Raw genomic sequence first — 13095 nt, 5'->3', positions numbered from 1 at the left:
TATATTCTCTGGCCATAGACCCTCTTTTGCATAGGCTGAGATCACAGCTGTCTGGTTTCTCTTTTCCAGGTCTTAAAACACGGTTATATATGTCTGCATATGCTGATGATGTCACTATTTTTGTTACAAATCAGGAGGACATTTAGAGGTTATATCAAACTGTAATGGACTTTTGGAAATTCTCCTCAGCTAAGGTCAACTGGCCGAAAAGCGAGGCTTTAGCTGTGGGTGGCGAGCTGAGCAGGAAGCTGGTATTACCAGGAGGCCTGTTGTGGAAGAGAGGAGGACTCAAATACCTGGGAGTTCACCTCAGAGATGAATCCTTTCTTTCCAAGAACTGGGAGAACATTCCGGAAAAGGTCCAGGCCAAGCTGGACAAATGGAAATAGATTCTTCCAAAAATGTCTTTTAAAGGTCGTGTTCTGGTGATAAATAACCTTGTGTCCTCCAGTTTGTGGCATCGTTTGGCGTGTGTGGACCCTCCCCCGAACCTGCTGTCCAAGGTGCAGGCAGTCATGGTGGACTTTTGTCCGCCCGGAACCGCCTGCACTGGGTCCTGCAGAGTGTCCTCTTCCTGCCTAAAGATATAGGAGGCCATGGGCTGGTACACCTGGCAAGCAGAGGAGCTGCTTTCAGGCTCCAGTTCATCCAGAGAGTTGATCCATCCAGAGTTCATCCATCTGGACCGGCAGACCTGGTCTGGAGACCTGTGTCTAGAGCCATTCTGGAACACTGTGGTGGACTGGGACTAGCAGAGTCCCTGTTTTTAATGGACTTGAGTAGTTTTAGGCTGGACAATCTGCCATTTTTCTACAGAGGACTGTTCAAAGTGTGGAGTCTGTTTAAAAAAGACAGACAGACTCCCTGTGACTCTCTTTTGGCTTCTGAAGGAGCTGGTGGTCTACAGGACTCAGCTCAGGTGTGAAGCAGGACCCTCCCTGCTTTAGAGACTGTATGAGGCCAGGATTGTAACACTGGGCCAGGTGATGGACTTGTGCGGCCCCTCTCTGGACAATGCTGCAGATCTGGCCTCCTGTATCAGGGTCAGGTCTGCCAGGGTCATCAGCCACCTGCTGGGAGTCTGGAAACTGAGAGGTTTTTAGCTGCTGCACATGGTGCAGGACTGAAGACAGCCGATGACTCTGATCCCTTCCCTGATGTCAAAATGACTCGTGTGTTTGAGTGTGCTGAGGACTTCATGTTGAAGGTGAACAGTCAGTACACACTGAGGACCACAGCAGGTGAAAGTATTTATTATTTACTGGTTAAGGTGCTGAACCAGCGTAAACTGGCGGGTCGAGTGGACACTCCTTGTCAGGTCCTGCTGGGCTGCAAGTCTCCCAAGCTGAAGCGTGTTGTTTGTCACAGGAGACAAGTTTTTTGATCCTGAAAGACAGCACGAAGGAGCTCAACCTGACCTTCAGCTTTAAGGAGGAAGGCTTTAATTACATTGTGTTCGCTACCTCTGAAAATATGAAATGTTTTGGTTGCGGTGCTGAGGGACATTTGGTGCGGTCTTGCCCTGAGGCCAGGCTGACCGGGCTGTCGGTCCGGCGGCCGACTGGGCTGCAGAGTGCTCGGCCTCGGTTGATGGGCCGCGGCCTGGGTCAGACTCACTGGGTGAACAGAGGTCTGGTGAGAAAACAAAGGAGACACAGGCAGACATGCAGGACAGGGAGCAGAATGTGGACCAGTGTGAAACTGAGACTGGAAACACAGTAGAAAACCAAAGAAATGTCTAGACCAGTGAAAAACCAGAGTATAAGAAAGGGAACAGAATAAAGGATGCTGCAGTCAGATTGTTGACAGTGTGATCAGTGAGGTGCTGATGGAGGAAAACGTTTCTGACGTTCAGTCTGTCTAATAATCCTGGCTAAAGAAAGAACAGCAGTGATAAAGAACAGAATGGAGCTAAAAATAAGAGAGCGATGGAGGAGCTCTCTGACAATGAGGATGAATGTGAGTGGAAGCCCCCACAGGAGGACGAGACAGGAAAAAATAAAAAGATTCCTGGTCGAAACTGAAAGCCAAAGAGCAAATAAACCTGACACGGTTTTCCCAGATTAAGAGGTTTTGTCAGGTCTATGACTCAGCTTAGGAAAGAAAGTGATGCCCTCAGTGACCAAGAGGTTTACCAGCTGAAGAAAATGGTGACCAGAGTCCACATACAGCTGGTATGTGTGCTAGTTGCAGTGACAGTTTTTTCCCTCCTCATGTATGACCTAAATCTTGGTTCTTTAAACATCAATGGAGCCAGAAGTGTCCTGAAAAGAGCTTCTCTGTTCAAACTAATTGAAACTAAGAAATTAGATGTGGTTTTTGTGCAGTCTTTCTCAGCCACAAACTGTCCAACAGTGGTGGAGTCGGGCTACTCTTCTCAAGGGGCTTCACTTCCTGTTCTGTGGAGGTGGAGGAAATCATGTGTGGTCACATTTTAGAAGTCAAAGCACAGTATGAAAATGTCAAAATGTTTTTTGTTGTTGTTTATGTTCCAGTTCTGAGCATTGACAGAATTAGTTTTTTAAACGTCCTTTGTATTTTGACGACCTTCATGATTGCACTGATGAGTTCTTGTTTCTGTTGATTTAACTGCACAGAAAATGCTAAACTAGACAGGAATCACCTGGAGCCTCATCCTGCTTCATCTGCCAAACTCAAGCATCTCATTGAAACCTGCAAGCTGAAAGATGTTTGGAAAGGTTTTAACAGGACGAACTGGCAGTACACCTGGAGACACTCCAGAGACAACTCACTATCATTGGCCAGGCTTGATCGATTTTATTGTTTTAAACATCATTTTAACATTTTTAAATCATGTCAAATTGTTCCTGTTCGCTTCTTTGACCATTGTCTTGTTCAGTGCTCCTTTTATATCCAGAATGTGAAGGTACACAGCACATATTGACATTTTAATACTGGGCTTTTAGATGATAAATCTTTTAGAGAGGCTTTTGAGTATTTATGGGTTTTACACAGAGGAAACAAATCCTCCTTTCCCTCAGTGCAGCAGTGTTGGGATGTCGGAAAGACTTGGATAAACCAGTTTTGTCAGCAGTATACTTGCAATGTCACCAAGCACATTACCAGATCTCTTCAGGACCTGGAGACTGATGTAATGAAGTTACAGAGTCTAGTGGATTCTACGGGAAATTAAGGGCATATTGAAGCCCTTAAATCCAAAAGGGCTGCCTTAGCCAACCTGTTGGGCCTTACAGCACAGGGCACTCTGATCTGGTCACGGTTCATGAGTGCCTCTGAAATTGATGCCCCATCTGGTTTTTTTTTTGGTCTGGAGTGGAAGAATGGTCAGAGAAAGGTCATCCACTCTCTACGATCCGATGACTGATCCCCAGTGACAGAAACTCCGGAGCTACACAGATATGCCACCAATTTCTACAAAGAACTTTTTAAAAGAATTTGTAGAAGACGTGGAGCTGGCTGGAGAATTTTATGCTGGACTGCCTCAGGTGGAGGCTGACAGCAATGCAGTGTTGGACGCAGAGCTGTCCCTGAATGAACTGTACACTGCTCTCATTGGCCTGGCAAACGGCAAAGCACCTGGCATTGACGGACTACAGACAGAATTTTATAAGTCTTTCTGGTCAGTGATTGGTGAGGATCTGTTGGAGGTTTTTAGTGACAGTTTGAATGAAGGACAGCTGCCGCTGAGCTGCAGGAGGGCAGTGATTACCTTGTTGCCAAAAATGGTGATCTACAAGAGCTGAGGAACTGGAGACCTGTCTCTCTGCTGTCTGGAGATTATAAAATCCTCCCCAAGGCTCTGGCCTCCAGACTCAGAGGGGCGATGAGTGGAGTCATCAATGTTGACCAAACTTACTGTGTGCCCGGCAGGTTGAAAAGTGATAATATCATGCTCATTCGGCATGTTTTGGACATCTCTGGCTCATTGGGTATCGATGTTGGTCTTATTTCCATAGACCAAGAAAAGGCTTTTGACCGGGTTGAACACTAGTATCTGTGGCAGACGCTGAGTGCTTTTGGGTTCAGTTTAGGTTTTAGAGCCAAGATCCAGGTACTGTACCGTGATATTGTGAGTATACGGGGAAAAAAAAAAATAAAAAAAATATGGTGGCTTGACCTTTTAGTGTGCAGAGGGGGATACGGCAGGGCTGCTCTCTTTCTGGCATGTTGTACACAATCGCTGTTGAACCTCTTCTTCATAACCTCAGAAAGGAGCTTACTGGTGTTTACTTTCCAGGTTGTGCCTCAGCTGTTAAAATTTCAGCCTATGCTGACAATGTCATTGTGATTAGCAATAATCAGAAAGACATTGATGTTCTGGAGAATAATGTGGCACTTTTTAACAAAATCTCCTCTGCAAAGGTGAATTAGGGAAAAAGCGAAGCAGTGATGGGTGGAAAGAAGCAACTGGACAGTTTAGTTCTACCAGGAGGGCTGGCTTGGAAAAAAGGAGAGATAAAATACTTGGGAGTGTTTTTAGGTGAAGAATTGTTTTTAGAAAAGAACTGGGAAAATGTTTTAGAGAAAATTAAGGGTCGTCTAAAAAGGTGGAATTGGCTCTTGCCGAGCATGTCCTATAGAGGGAGGACGCTCATGATAAATAATCTGGTGTCCTCCTCTTTGTGACACAGAATTGGCTTGTGTGGATCCTCCTTCAAACCTGCTGTCTAAAATTCAATCTGTTTTAGTTGATTTCTTTTGGTAGAAACTGCATTGGTTTCCACAGGCTGTTCTGTTTCTTCCAAAAGAAGAAAGAGGACAAGGACTGCTACACCTGGCCAGCAGAGGAGCTGCTTTCCGCCTCCAGCACATCCAAAGACTCCTGTTTGGACCGAAAGACTTGGTGTGGCGACCACTGGCGTGGGTGCTCCTTAGACGGTTCGGCAATCTAGGACTGCATGATTCTCTTATCCTAATGGATTTAAAGACTGTGAAGGTCCAGACCTTGCCTCCTTTCTACCGTGGAGTCTTCGCAGGTTGGAGGATGTTGGAAATAGACAGAACCGCTGAGAATGACTCTTTACACTGGCTGCTGCAGGAGCTGGTGGTACACGGTGGATACTGGGACACTGCCTACTCTCTCTCTCTCAGCTGGCACCTTAATTAGTAAGCGGCGCTGCGAGAGTGGTGTACATATATATGCACTGGCACACACCTGTCACACATCTGCTCAAAGCCAGTGCAGTGACGTGGCTTGGTCGAGGTGAGGTGGCAGTGTGGGATACTTGTGTCTGCTTTTGGCACCTGCTTTGATATCAGGAGTCTGGCATTGCTTTAACAGTAAGCACGTTCCCCTCTTTGCTCGTCCGACCACCAGCATACACAGCTCATTCTTCCGTGTTGTGTGTCTGCAGCACGCTGCGTTGTTTGACTGGCGGCTAGTGGTGTCGCTCGCCCTCCACTTCGGACCAGCTCATCATGGTCGCGTTGTCCGTGAGGTAGGCCTGCTTTCTTTTATTGCCGCTGCTTCCTTTAAAATGGGTTTCAGTGCAAGCAATGACTGAGTTTCTGTTTGCTCCTAGCTGTCTGTGCAACGGTAGAGCTGCCCACATCGTGACTTCCATCCCCCCCCCCCGTTCTGACTCACTATCCGGCTCAGAGCCTCAGTGTGCGGCCCTGCTAAAGCTGGCCGCCACTCCCACAGAGCTGCTGTTTTGTTTTACTCGTGTTTGTATCTTTACACTGTTTTATTACACTGTTCCAGCCCTGCTGGCCGCTGCACCCACAGTAGGCCTGGTTTTACTCTTTTTGGCCACAGTCGGTTTTTTTTCTATGTGCACATTGTCCACTGTATAGTAATTTCTTTGTGTTTATTTTACACCCCTCTTTGGTTATGTAAATTGGGTATTCCTTTTTGTTTGTTTTACCAACATATTGTCTATTGCTGGATTTCTAATTGATTTTGTGTTTGTGTTGAACAGGAGCTGTGGGCACCCGGTGCATGGCAGCCCGATCCCCTGGTGGCGGTATTCCTTTGCAGTGAAGTGCACTCTGGGTGTCCTTATTTTCTCATGTGGTGATTAGAGTGGAGTCCCTTCCCCGCTGGCTGCCCTAGTAAGCCCCAGTCCAAGTTCCGTTTTGATGTATATGGTTTAGGTTTATTTTTTGGTTTATTCCAGCAATAGACAACTACACAGACTATGTGCACCTGTTTTTAAGAAAAAATAACAGTTAATTACCATTTTAATTTATTAAAATAAAATTTGTTAATTGTGGAATCACGTCTCTAGCCACTTATTGTGTTCCCAACCTGTGCGACCTTAGGTGTTGTTTGACTCCACATATTAAATCTATTTCCTGGGGCGAAATACCCCAGGTGGCGTTCTCCGCACACTCAAACCTACCGCCCTGCCACAAAAAGTAAATTGCAGTATCGTGTTGACACACCTTGGCGAGGTCACCTGGTCCTGGGAGACGACATCAAACCTGCTTGGAGGGTTTTAAAGAAGTCTCCGTTAACGAAGAAGGTGGCAGATCTACAGTGGAGAGTTCTACACGGGATAGTGGCAGTCAATGCTTTTCTGTGTGTCACTGATCCAAGTTTGAGTGTCAGATGTCCTTTTTGTCCCGACAGAGAGACGGTGTTCCACTGTTACTCAGAGTGTCTTCGCCTTGTGCCTCTGTTTGCATTGTTGGAGAGTCTGTTCAGAAAGTTGGGAGAAGGTTTCTTCAAGCAGAGTTTTATTCAGTGTTTCAAATACAAAAAGTTTGATGACACAAATGTCAGCTAATGAATTTCATCTTGGGGCAGTCAACGATGTCTATTTATGTCAGCAGGAAGAGGAAGATTGATGATTCAGTAGACGCTGATGTGAAGCTGCTGTTTACTAGGATGGTGAAAGCCAGAATGATGACTGAGTTTAACTATTACAGAGAAATGAAAGATGTGGATCAGTTCAGTGTGAAATGGACTCATGGTGATGTTTTGTGTTCGCTGAAAGAAAACTAGCTGATCTTCTCTAAGGAGATGATGTGACTTATTTTTTCTTTTAGGGTTATTTTTATTTATTTATTTTGTTATTTATTTATTTTTATTTGTTTTTATATATTTTGCTTATTAAATTATTTTTGTGTGTGTGTGTTTTTTTTAGGATGGTTGGATTTTTTTTTTTTTTTTGCAAATGTTTTGTTGGTGAAAACTGATAAAATAAAGTCAGTTTCAAAAATCAAATCAAATCTCTCTCTCTGATTGTATTTCTGTCTGTCTGGTCTCTGTAGATAAAAGAGCTTCTGTTGTGATTTGGCGCTATACAAATAAAATTGAATTGAATTGAATAATCTGCTGCCATCCACCAGGATGCTGAAGCTGAAGCGAGGGTGCATATTGCAGGAAGACAATGATCCCAAACACGCAGCCATGAAAACTCTCAGTTGGTTTCAAAGAAAGAAAATAAAGCTGCTAGAGTGGCCCAGTCAATCACCCAACTTATATCAGATTGAAAATCTATGGAAAGAACTGAAGATCAGAGTTCATAGAAGAAACCCCTGGAACCTTCAAGATTTAAAGAGAGTTTGTGTGAAAGAATGGGCCAACATCTGAGTAATGCTAGTTAAGACTAGTTTCTTCATACAGGAGGCGTCTTGAAGCTGTCATTACCAACAAAGGCTGTTCAACCAAGTATAAAATCATTTTCAGTTTGCGTGTTCAATACTTACGTGTGTCATTCCACTTTATTTCACATAACTTAATTTACAGACTTATTTGTTTTGATTTCTTTGTATTTGTGGATTACTTGGGTTGTTATTGACATCTGGTGAAAAATTGTCTCCAACTGTAAGACTGCCAAATGGCCAACAATTCCTAGCGGTCCCCTAACAGCTTGGTGGTGAATTGCGGAGCAATGCGTTCCCTCGACGCAGAACTATGAATGCTCAGTGACGGCATCGGGTGTACGCCGTAGGTACGGCGTTGCCGCGACGCAGAAGCATAAACCAGGCTTTACACTACCTCCTCTGTTTAGTGATGTTCTTCCCAGTTTGACATGGATGGCTTCTTTCACTCCTCTTTCAAACCATTGGTTTTCCCTGGCCAAAATATGAACATTATTGTCCTCATAGGAATGTCCCTTGATCTTGAGATGTAGGTCGTGGTGCTGGGCATGAACAAAATCCTTCTGAATATTTCAAATACTCCTGCAATGTTAGGGATGACAATGTTGTTATGTTTATGGTTCTTTTCTTCTCTTTCTGTGTCTTTTTGAGGTGTTGATGAAGGCCCAGTTTGGGTAGCCACTCATTCTGAGTGCTTCCCTGATGTGTTTCTTTCCTATTTGTCAAATTTGATGTATTTTGTCCTTTTTGATGTATTTGTGGACTATGAGGTTGTACTCTGAGGTTGTGTGGGATTTTAGTGTGTATGTATTTGTCAAATCTAACGTATTCTGTCTGGTTTAAAGTATTTGTGTTCTCTGAGGTTGTACGGAAAGTGGAAACAATTTTCCTTGCAGAGGAACAAAGAAATCTAAATGTAATCTAAATCTCCACTCACAATACTGCATCACTGGCTAAGGAAGTCCAGCAGTGCCTTTACTTCTGCTGTAAATTAAAGAGAGCGAGAGCACCGGCGTTCTTCGTGTGCTCTTTCTGCAGAGGTGCGTGTGTGGTATGGAAGCTGCACTGCCTCCAACTGTAAAACTCTGCAGTGCATAATGAATACAGCTGGAAACATAATTGGTGCCTCACTCTCTTCCCTCCTGAACATATACAACACCCGCCTTATCCGCAGTGGCGGAGCCATGAAATTTTCTGGGGGGTGGCCAGGATGGGCATGGTGGCACGGTGGCAAAACTGTCGCTTCACAGCAAGAAGGTCCCTGGTTCGATTCTTGCTGCGGGCACCGGGGGTGTGTCCTCCACCATGCCTTCGGTGCCTGCTGCTTGAGGAAAAAAAAAAGGGCCTTTCTGTGTGAGTGTCTGAGTTTGCATGTTCTCCCCGTGTTCACCTGGCAGTTAAAAAAAAAATATATATATATACCCCCACTAAAAACATGCAAGATGATCACCACCTGACTAATGGTGACAACGAGATGGGTCCCCGGGCGCCGGTCCCCTGGTCTGCTGCGGAGGAAGGACGACCAGGATGAGTGAAACGCGGAAGACAAATTTCATCTTCATGTGCATGATGTGTGACAATAAAGGGGAATGTCTCCCCTGGATTTTTCTTCTTCTTGTCTCCCCCCGATCATTTTGGGGTGGCAATATCTCACTGGAAAATATAGGGGTATTTAGGGCACCTAAACCACACACCTCCACAATATTTGGAATGCAGGTGATGGTGGAAAAGATCAAATAATATTCAGTGTATGTAACTTTTTCTTATTCTTGCAAGTAACAAAGATGCTTATGTAACCCAGGTGACAAATCTTGTTTATCATGGTATCGCTGTCCATCTCGTGGTACTTCTGTCTATCTTGCGGGATGGTCACCTGAGCCAGCTGGCCAATCGTTGGCGATCTTCTTGGCGACGTCATACGGTCACGTGGGTCGGCGCAGCCAATCGTGTGCAATTAATGTGCTGCTGTAGCTCAGTCCGAGTAGGAGCAGTGGGGAGGCTGCACATGAGATGAGCTACAGGTCGGTTCAAACTTATTTTCCGGCACTTTTTCCACTTGAACAATAGTTCTTTTAGGAGCCTTCTGCCGTGACCAAACCCGCGACCAAGCCATGAGGAACGAGTGTGTGTGAATTAATTGTTGCGTATGCTAGCGTTAGCTTAGCCAACGCCATTCATTTTTAATGACACGGTTAGTCTGGTTGTTTGACAGACAGCGTGCCTGGTTTCTCTAAGATTTCTAACTCATAAGTGACATATGTAAAGACAAGTGTCCTTGAATACTGACTGAATACTATGGAAATATATTGTTGTTATTGGTGCAATAGGGATTGTAAACCTGCTGTTTGCTAAATGATATTGTACATGTATTTATGACTCGTGATTAAATGTAGTAGTATTTATTTTTCTACTGTTACGATATGAATAGGATGAATATGAATGAATGAATGAATATGAATCTTAGGAAGCTAACCATAGTGCAACTAATGCTGTGGGTAAAGTATGTACACACTAGAATTTCTACTTATCAATGTACATTGTGATTTATATGAGCTGTGGTCCTGTTCTTCAGGCCAGGTTCCAGACTGATGGCGAGCTAAAAGGAGCAGGCCTAGAGCCTATGAACTGGCACATCGCCAAAGAGTCGCACTTCTCCTGCTGGACCGGTAGGGGGCTCTCTGTAGCCCACAATGATCATCTACTCGCTTTGCCCATTGCCACAACCCACATACATTTTCCCCTACACACACACTCTTTCACCAATATACCCCCTGGACTCAACTTCAAATCCAGATGTGGGTTTCAAGGAACTGCGGGTGGCTGGTGGGTTAAGATTGTGTTTACTCAGAACTTGGGATATCAGAGATTTGGAAGCGCGTGCGATTCTCGAGCTGTGCTGTCAGATCTGAAATTTCTTATTGTGCCTCATGATTATTTAATGTGCATAAGACATTGAACAAGCACTGCATTACCTTAATGGCCATTCTTATTCCGGGTTTCATATTAATTGATTGTTATGCACTGTATATACTTTCACTTTGTTGTTGTATGTCATTTACTATTTTTTCCACAATATATGGTACCATCCAAAAGCAACCTCAGTCTCTTGTCCACTCTCTCCTTGAGCGACACCTAGACTTCTGGTTACAACTCAATACTGTGTTAGACCACATATATGCCTATTTGGTACTTATATGGTACTTATGAGTCTTAGCATTATTATATGACTGCCACAGTTGCTACACTTACACTAAACAAATGTAGCACAATATACAGACAACTGTAACACGTACCGACAAAGATGCTAGTCAATTTCCCTGTTATTAAAATAATTCAAAAGTAATGTGACTTTAGTTGGATTTGACTAATGTGAAGATACATCGCTTTTTGCCTCATGTAACTTACTTAACAGTTAGGATGACTTCACCGATGCATAAAGAAGTTAGACAATGCTTGTACTTTTTGCTATCTTTTCCTGTTAGTTAGCCTGCTAGCGTCGAAACGCGAATCTCCCCACTGATATTATAGCTTACCTGTAATTATCTGTTGTTCGGTCGCATTTCGAGAGCTCCGCCAGCACTCAGTGGTGACTGGATGTGACTCTGGTCGCGCCTCAAAAAAACACGGGTGTGTACACAGGATGTGTGCGCATCTAAAGTGTCCCTTAGTGCCGTTGCAGTGCAGGAAAGGTTCCGCATGCCGGTGACAGCTCTGTAATGCGGTGGATGCATCGGGTTGGGGTCAGGCCAGGGTGGCCAATAGGGTGGCCAGGATTCAGCGTGAGGTGACCACAGCCACCCCCTGTCACCCCACGCCATCGCCATTACTCATCCGCAAAGCATTCAGCATTGTGGGCAACTCAATCCATCGCTCACACAGCCTCTTGAGCCTCTCAACATCTGGGAGAAGATACAGGAGTCTCCGTGTGAGCTCCACCAGAGTCGCGGCTTCAGCTACCAGGCTTTTAGGATACTGAACTTTCTCCCCTCTCTCCCACCTCTCCCCCCTATAGGCACCCCCCACCCCCTGCCTCTCCTCATTACACACACACCCAAATGAAACAAAGTATTCAAAGTATTTCAATCCCTCCATATGTCCTGCACATATGGTATAATCAACAATAAAGTTGGTTTTAATTTGGACTTTTTGACTTTGATCCTTTGGCCCATTTCTGGACTTATTTTTTTAATCATGGAAATATAACAATAACAATTAATATAATGAATTGTTCACATTTTAAAATTCAATCAAGACAATTCTGTGAAGTCAAACTTTCACGTTGCAGTTTTAATAAACACAGAACTGTTTTACAATACACTGACTCCCAATTGTTGATTGTATACCATTTGTATTCACTAAAGACCAAAGTTGCCTTGCCCTCAGAAGTAGTTAATTCCAGGCCTGCAACTAAACTTCTACTATGGCTTTTTCACCTGGGGTATCCTCCATAAAATATACCCCCACTAAAAACATGGAAGATCACCACCTGACCAATCGTGACGAAAAGAACTGGGTCCCTGAGTGCCACTGTCAGCTGGCAGCCCACTGCTCCTAGTCTGCTGCGGAGGAAGGACAGATGATGGATGGGTCAAAAGCAGAGAAATAATTTCACGAAACATGGCGTGTGCATGTTTATGCATGTAACGTGTTAAGTATGTTCCATCTTCTTCTTCCTCTTTATATAAAATGATAATGGCCACAGTCTTTTCAGTGATGTAGAGGCATTACAATCTTCAGCTTTCATTTTTCACTGAGTACATGTTGTCTATATATATGTGTGTGTATATATGTACATACATGGAGAAGTACAGAGAACAAAACACTGCTGGAATGCTACTACACCAGCAACCCCAGTGAGAGAGGGTATATGAAGAGGATGTGGGACCTATGGATGCTTTGAAACCCCACATCCATGAAGACTGCAAAGCAACTTGTGACCCAGTGCTCTAATATCCGTAAGAACAACCTACTGTCGCAATTAGAGACTGATGAGGTACAATGTGCCTCATCCATAGTACAAAGATGCTATGGCAAGGGGTAGCCAGAGACAAATGGCAATCATGAGGAGGCAACAAGGAGATCAGCCACAGCCAAATACCTTCAGAGGGTCAGAGTAAGAGTCAGCTGAATGGCAAGAACAAGATCCAGGCAATAAACACCTACGCCCTGCCAGTAATCAGATACCCTGCTGGTATAATATCCTGGCCACAGGAAGAAATACAAAACACTGATATCAAGACAAGGAATCTCCTTATGGAGGGTTTCACCCTAAGTCCAGCGTCCTGAGGCTATACACTAAGCGGAAGACAGGAGGCCGTGGACTAGTGAGTGTCAGAGCCTCTATCCAGGAGGAAACAGCAAGCTTCTGGGAGTTCATCAGGAAGATGGCCCCAAATGATGACCTACTGAGTGAATGCCTCGTGCAGCAGAAGCCCAGTAAGGAGGAGCCAGAAGGGTAGGCATGGACAGACAAGCCCCTGCATGGCATGTACCATCAACAGCTTGAGAAAGTGGCTGACATAGTGAAAACATACCAGTGGCTGGAACAGGCTGGACTGAAAG

This window comes from Chaetodon auriga, chromosome 17 (assembly GCF_051107435.1).
Source record: "Chaetodon auriga isolate fChaAug3 chromosome 17, fChaAug3.hap1, whole genome shotgun sequence".
Lineage (NCBI taxonomy): Eukaryota > Metazoa > Chordata > Actinopteri > Chaetodontiformes > Chaetodontidae > Chaetodon > Chaetodon auriga.
The sequence above is the reverse complement of the archived record's forward strand: the minus strand, read 5'-3'. Positions refer to the sequence as shown.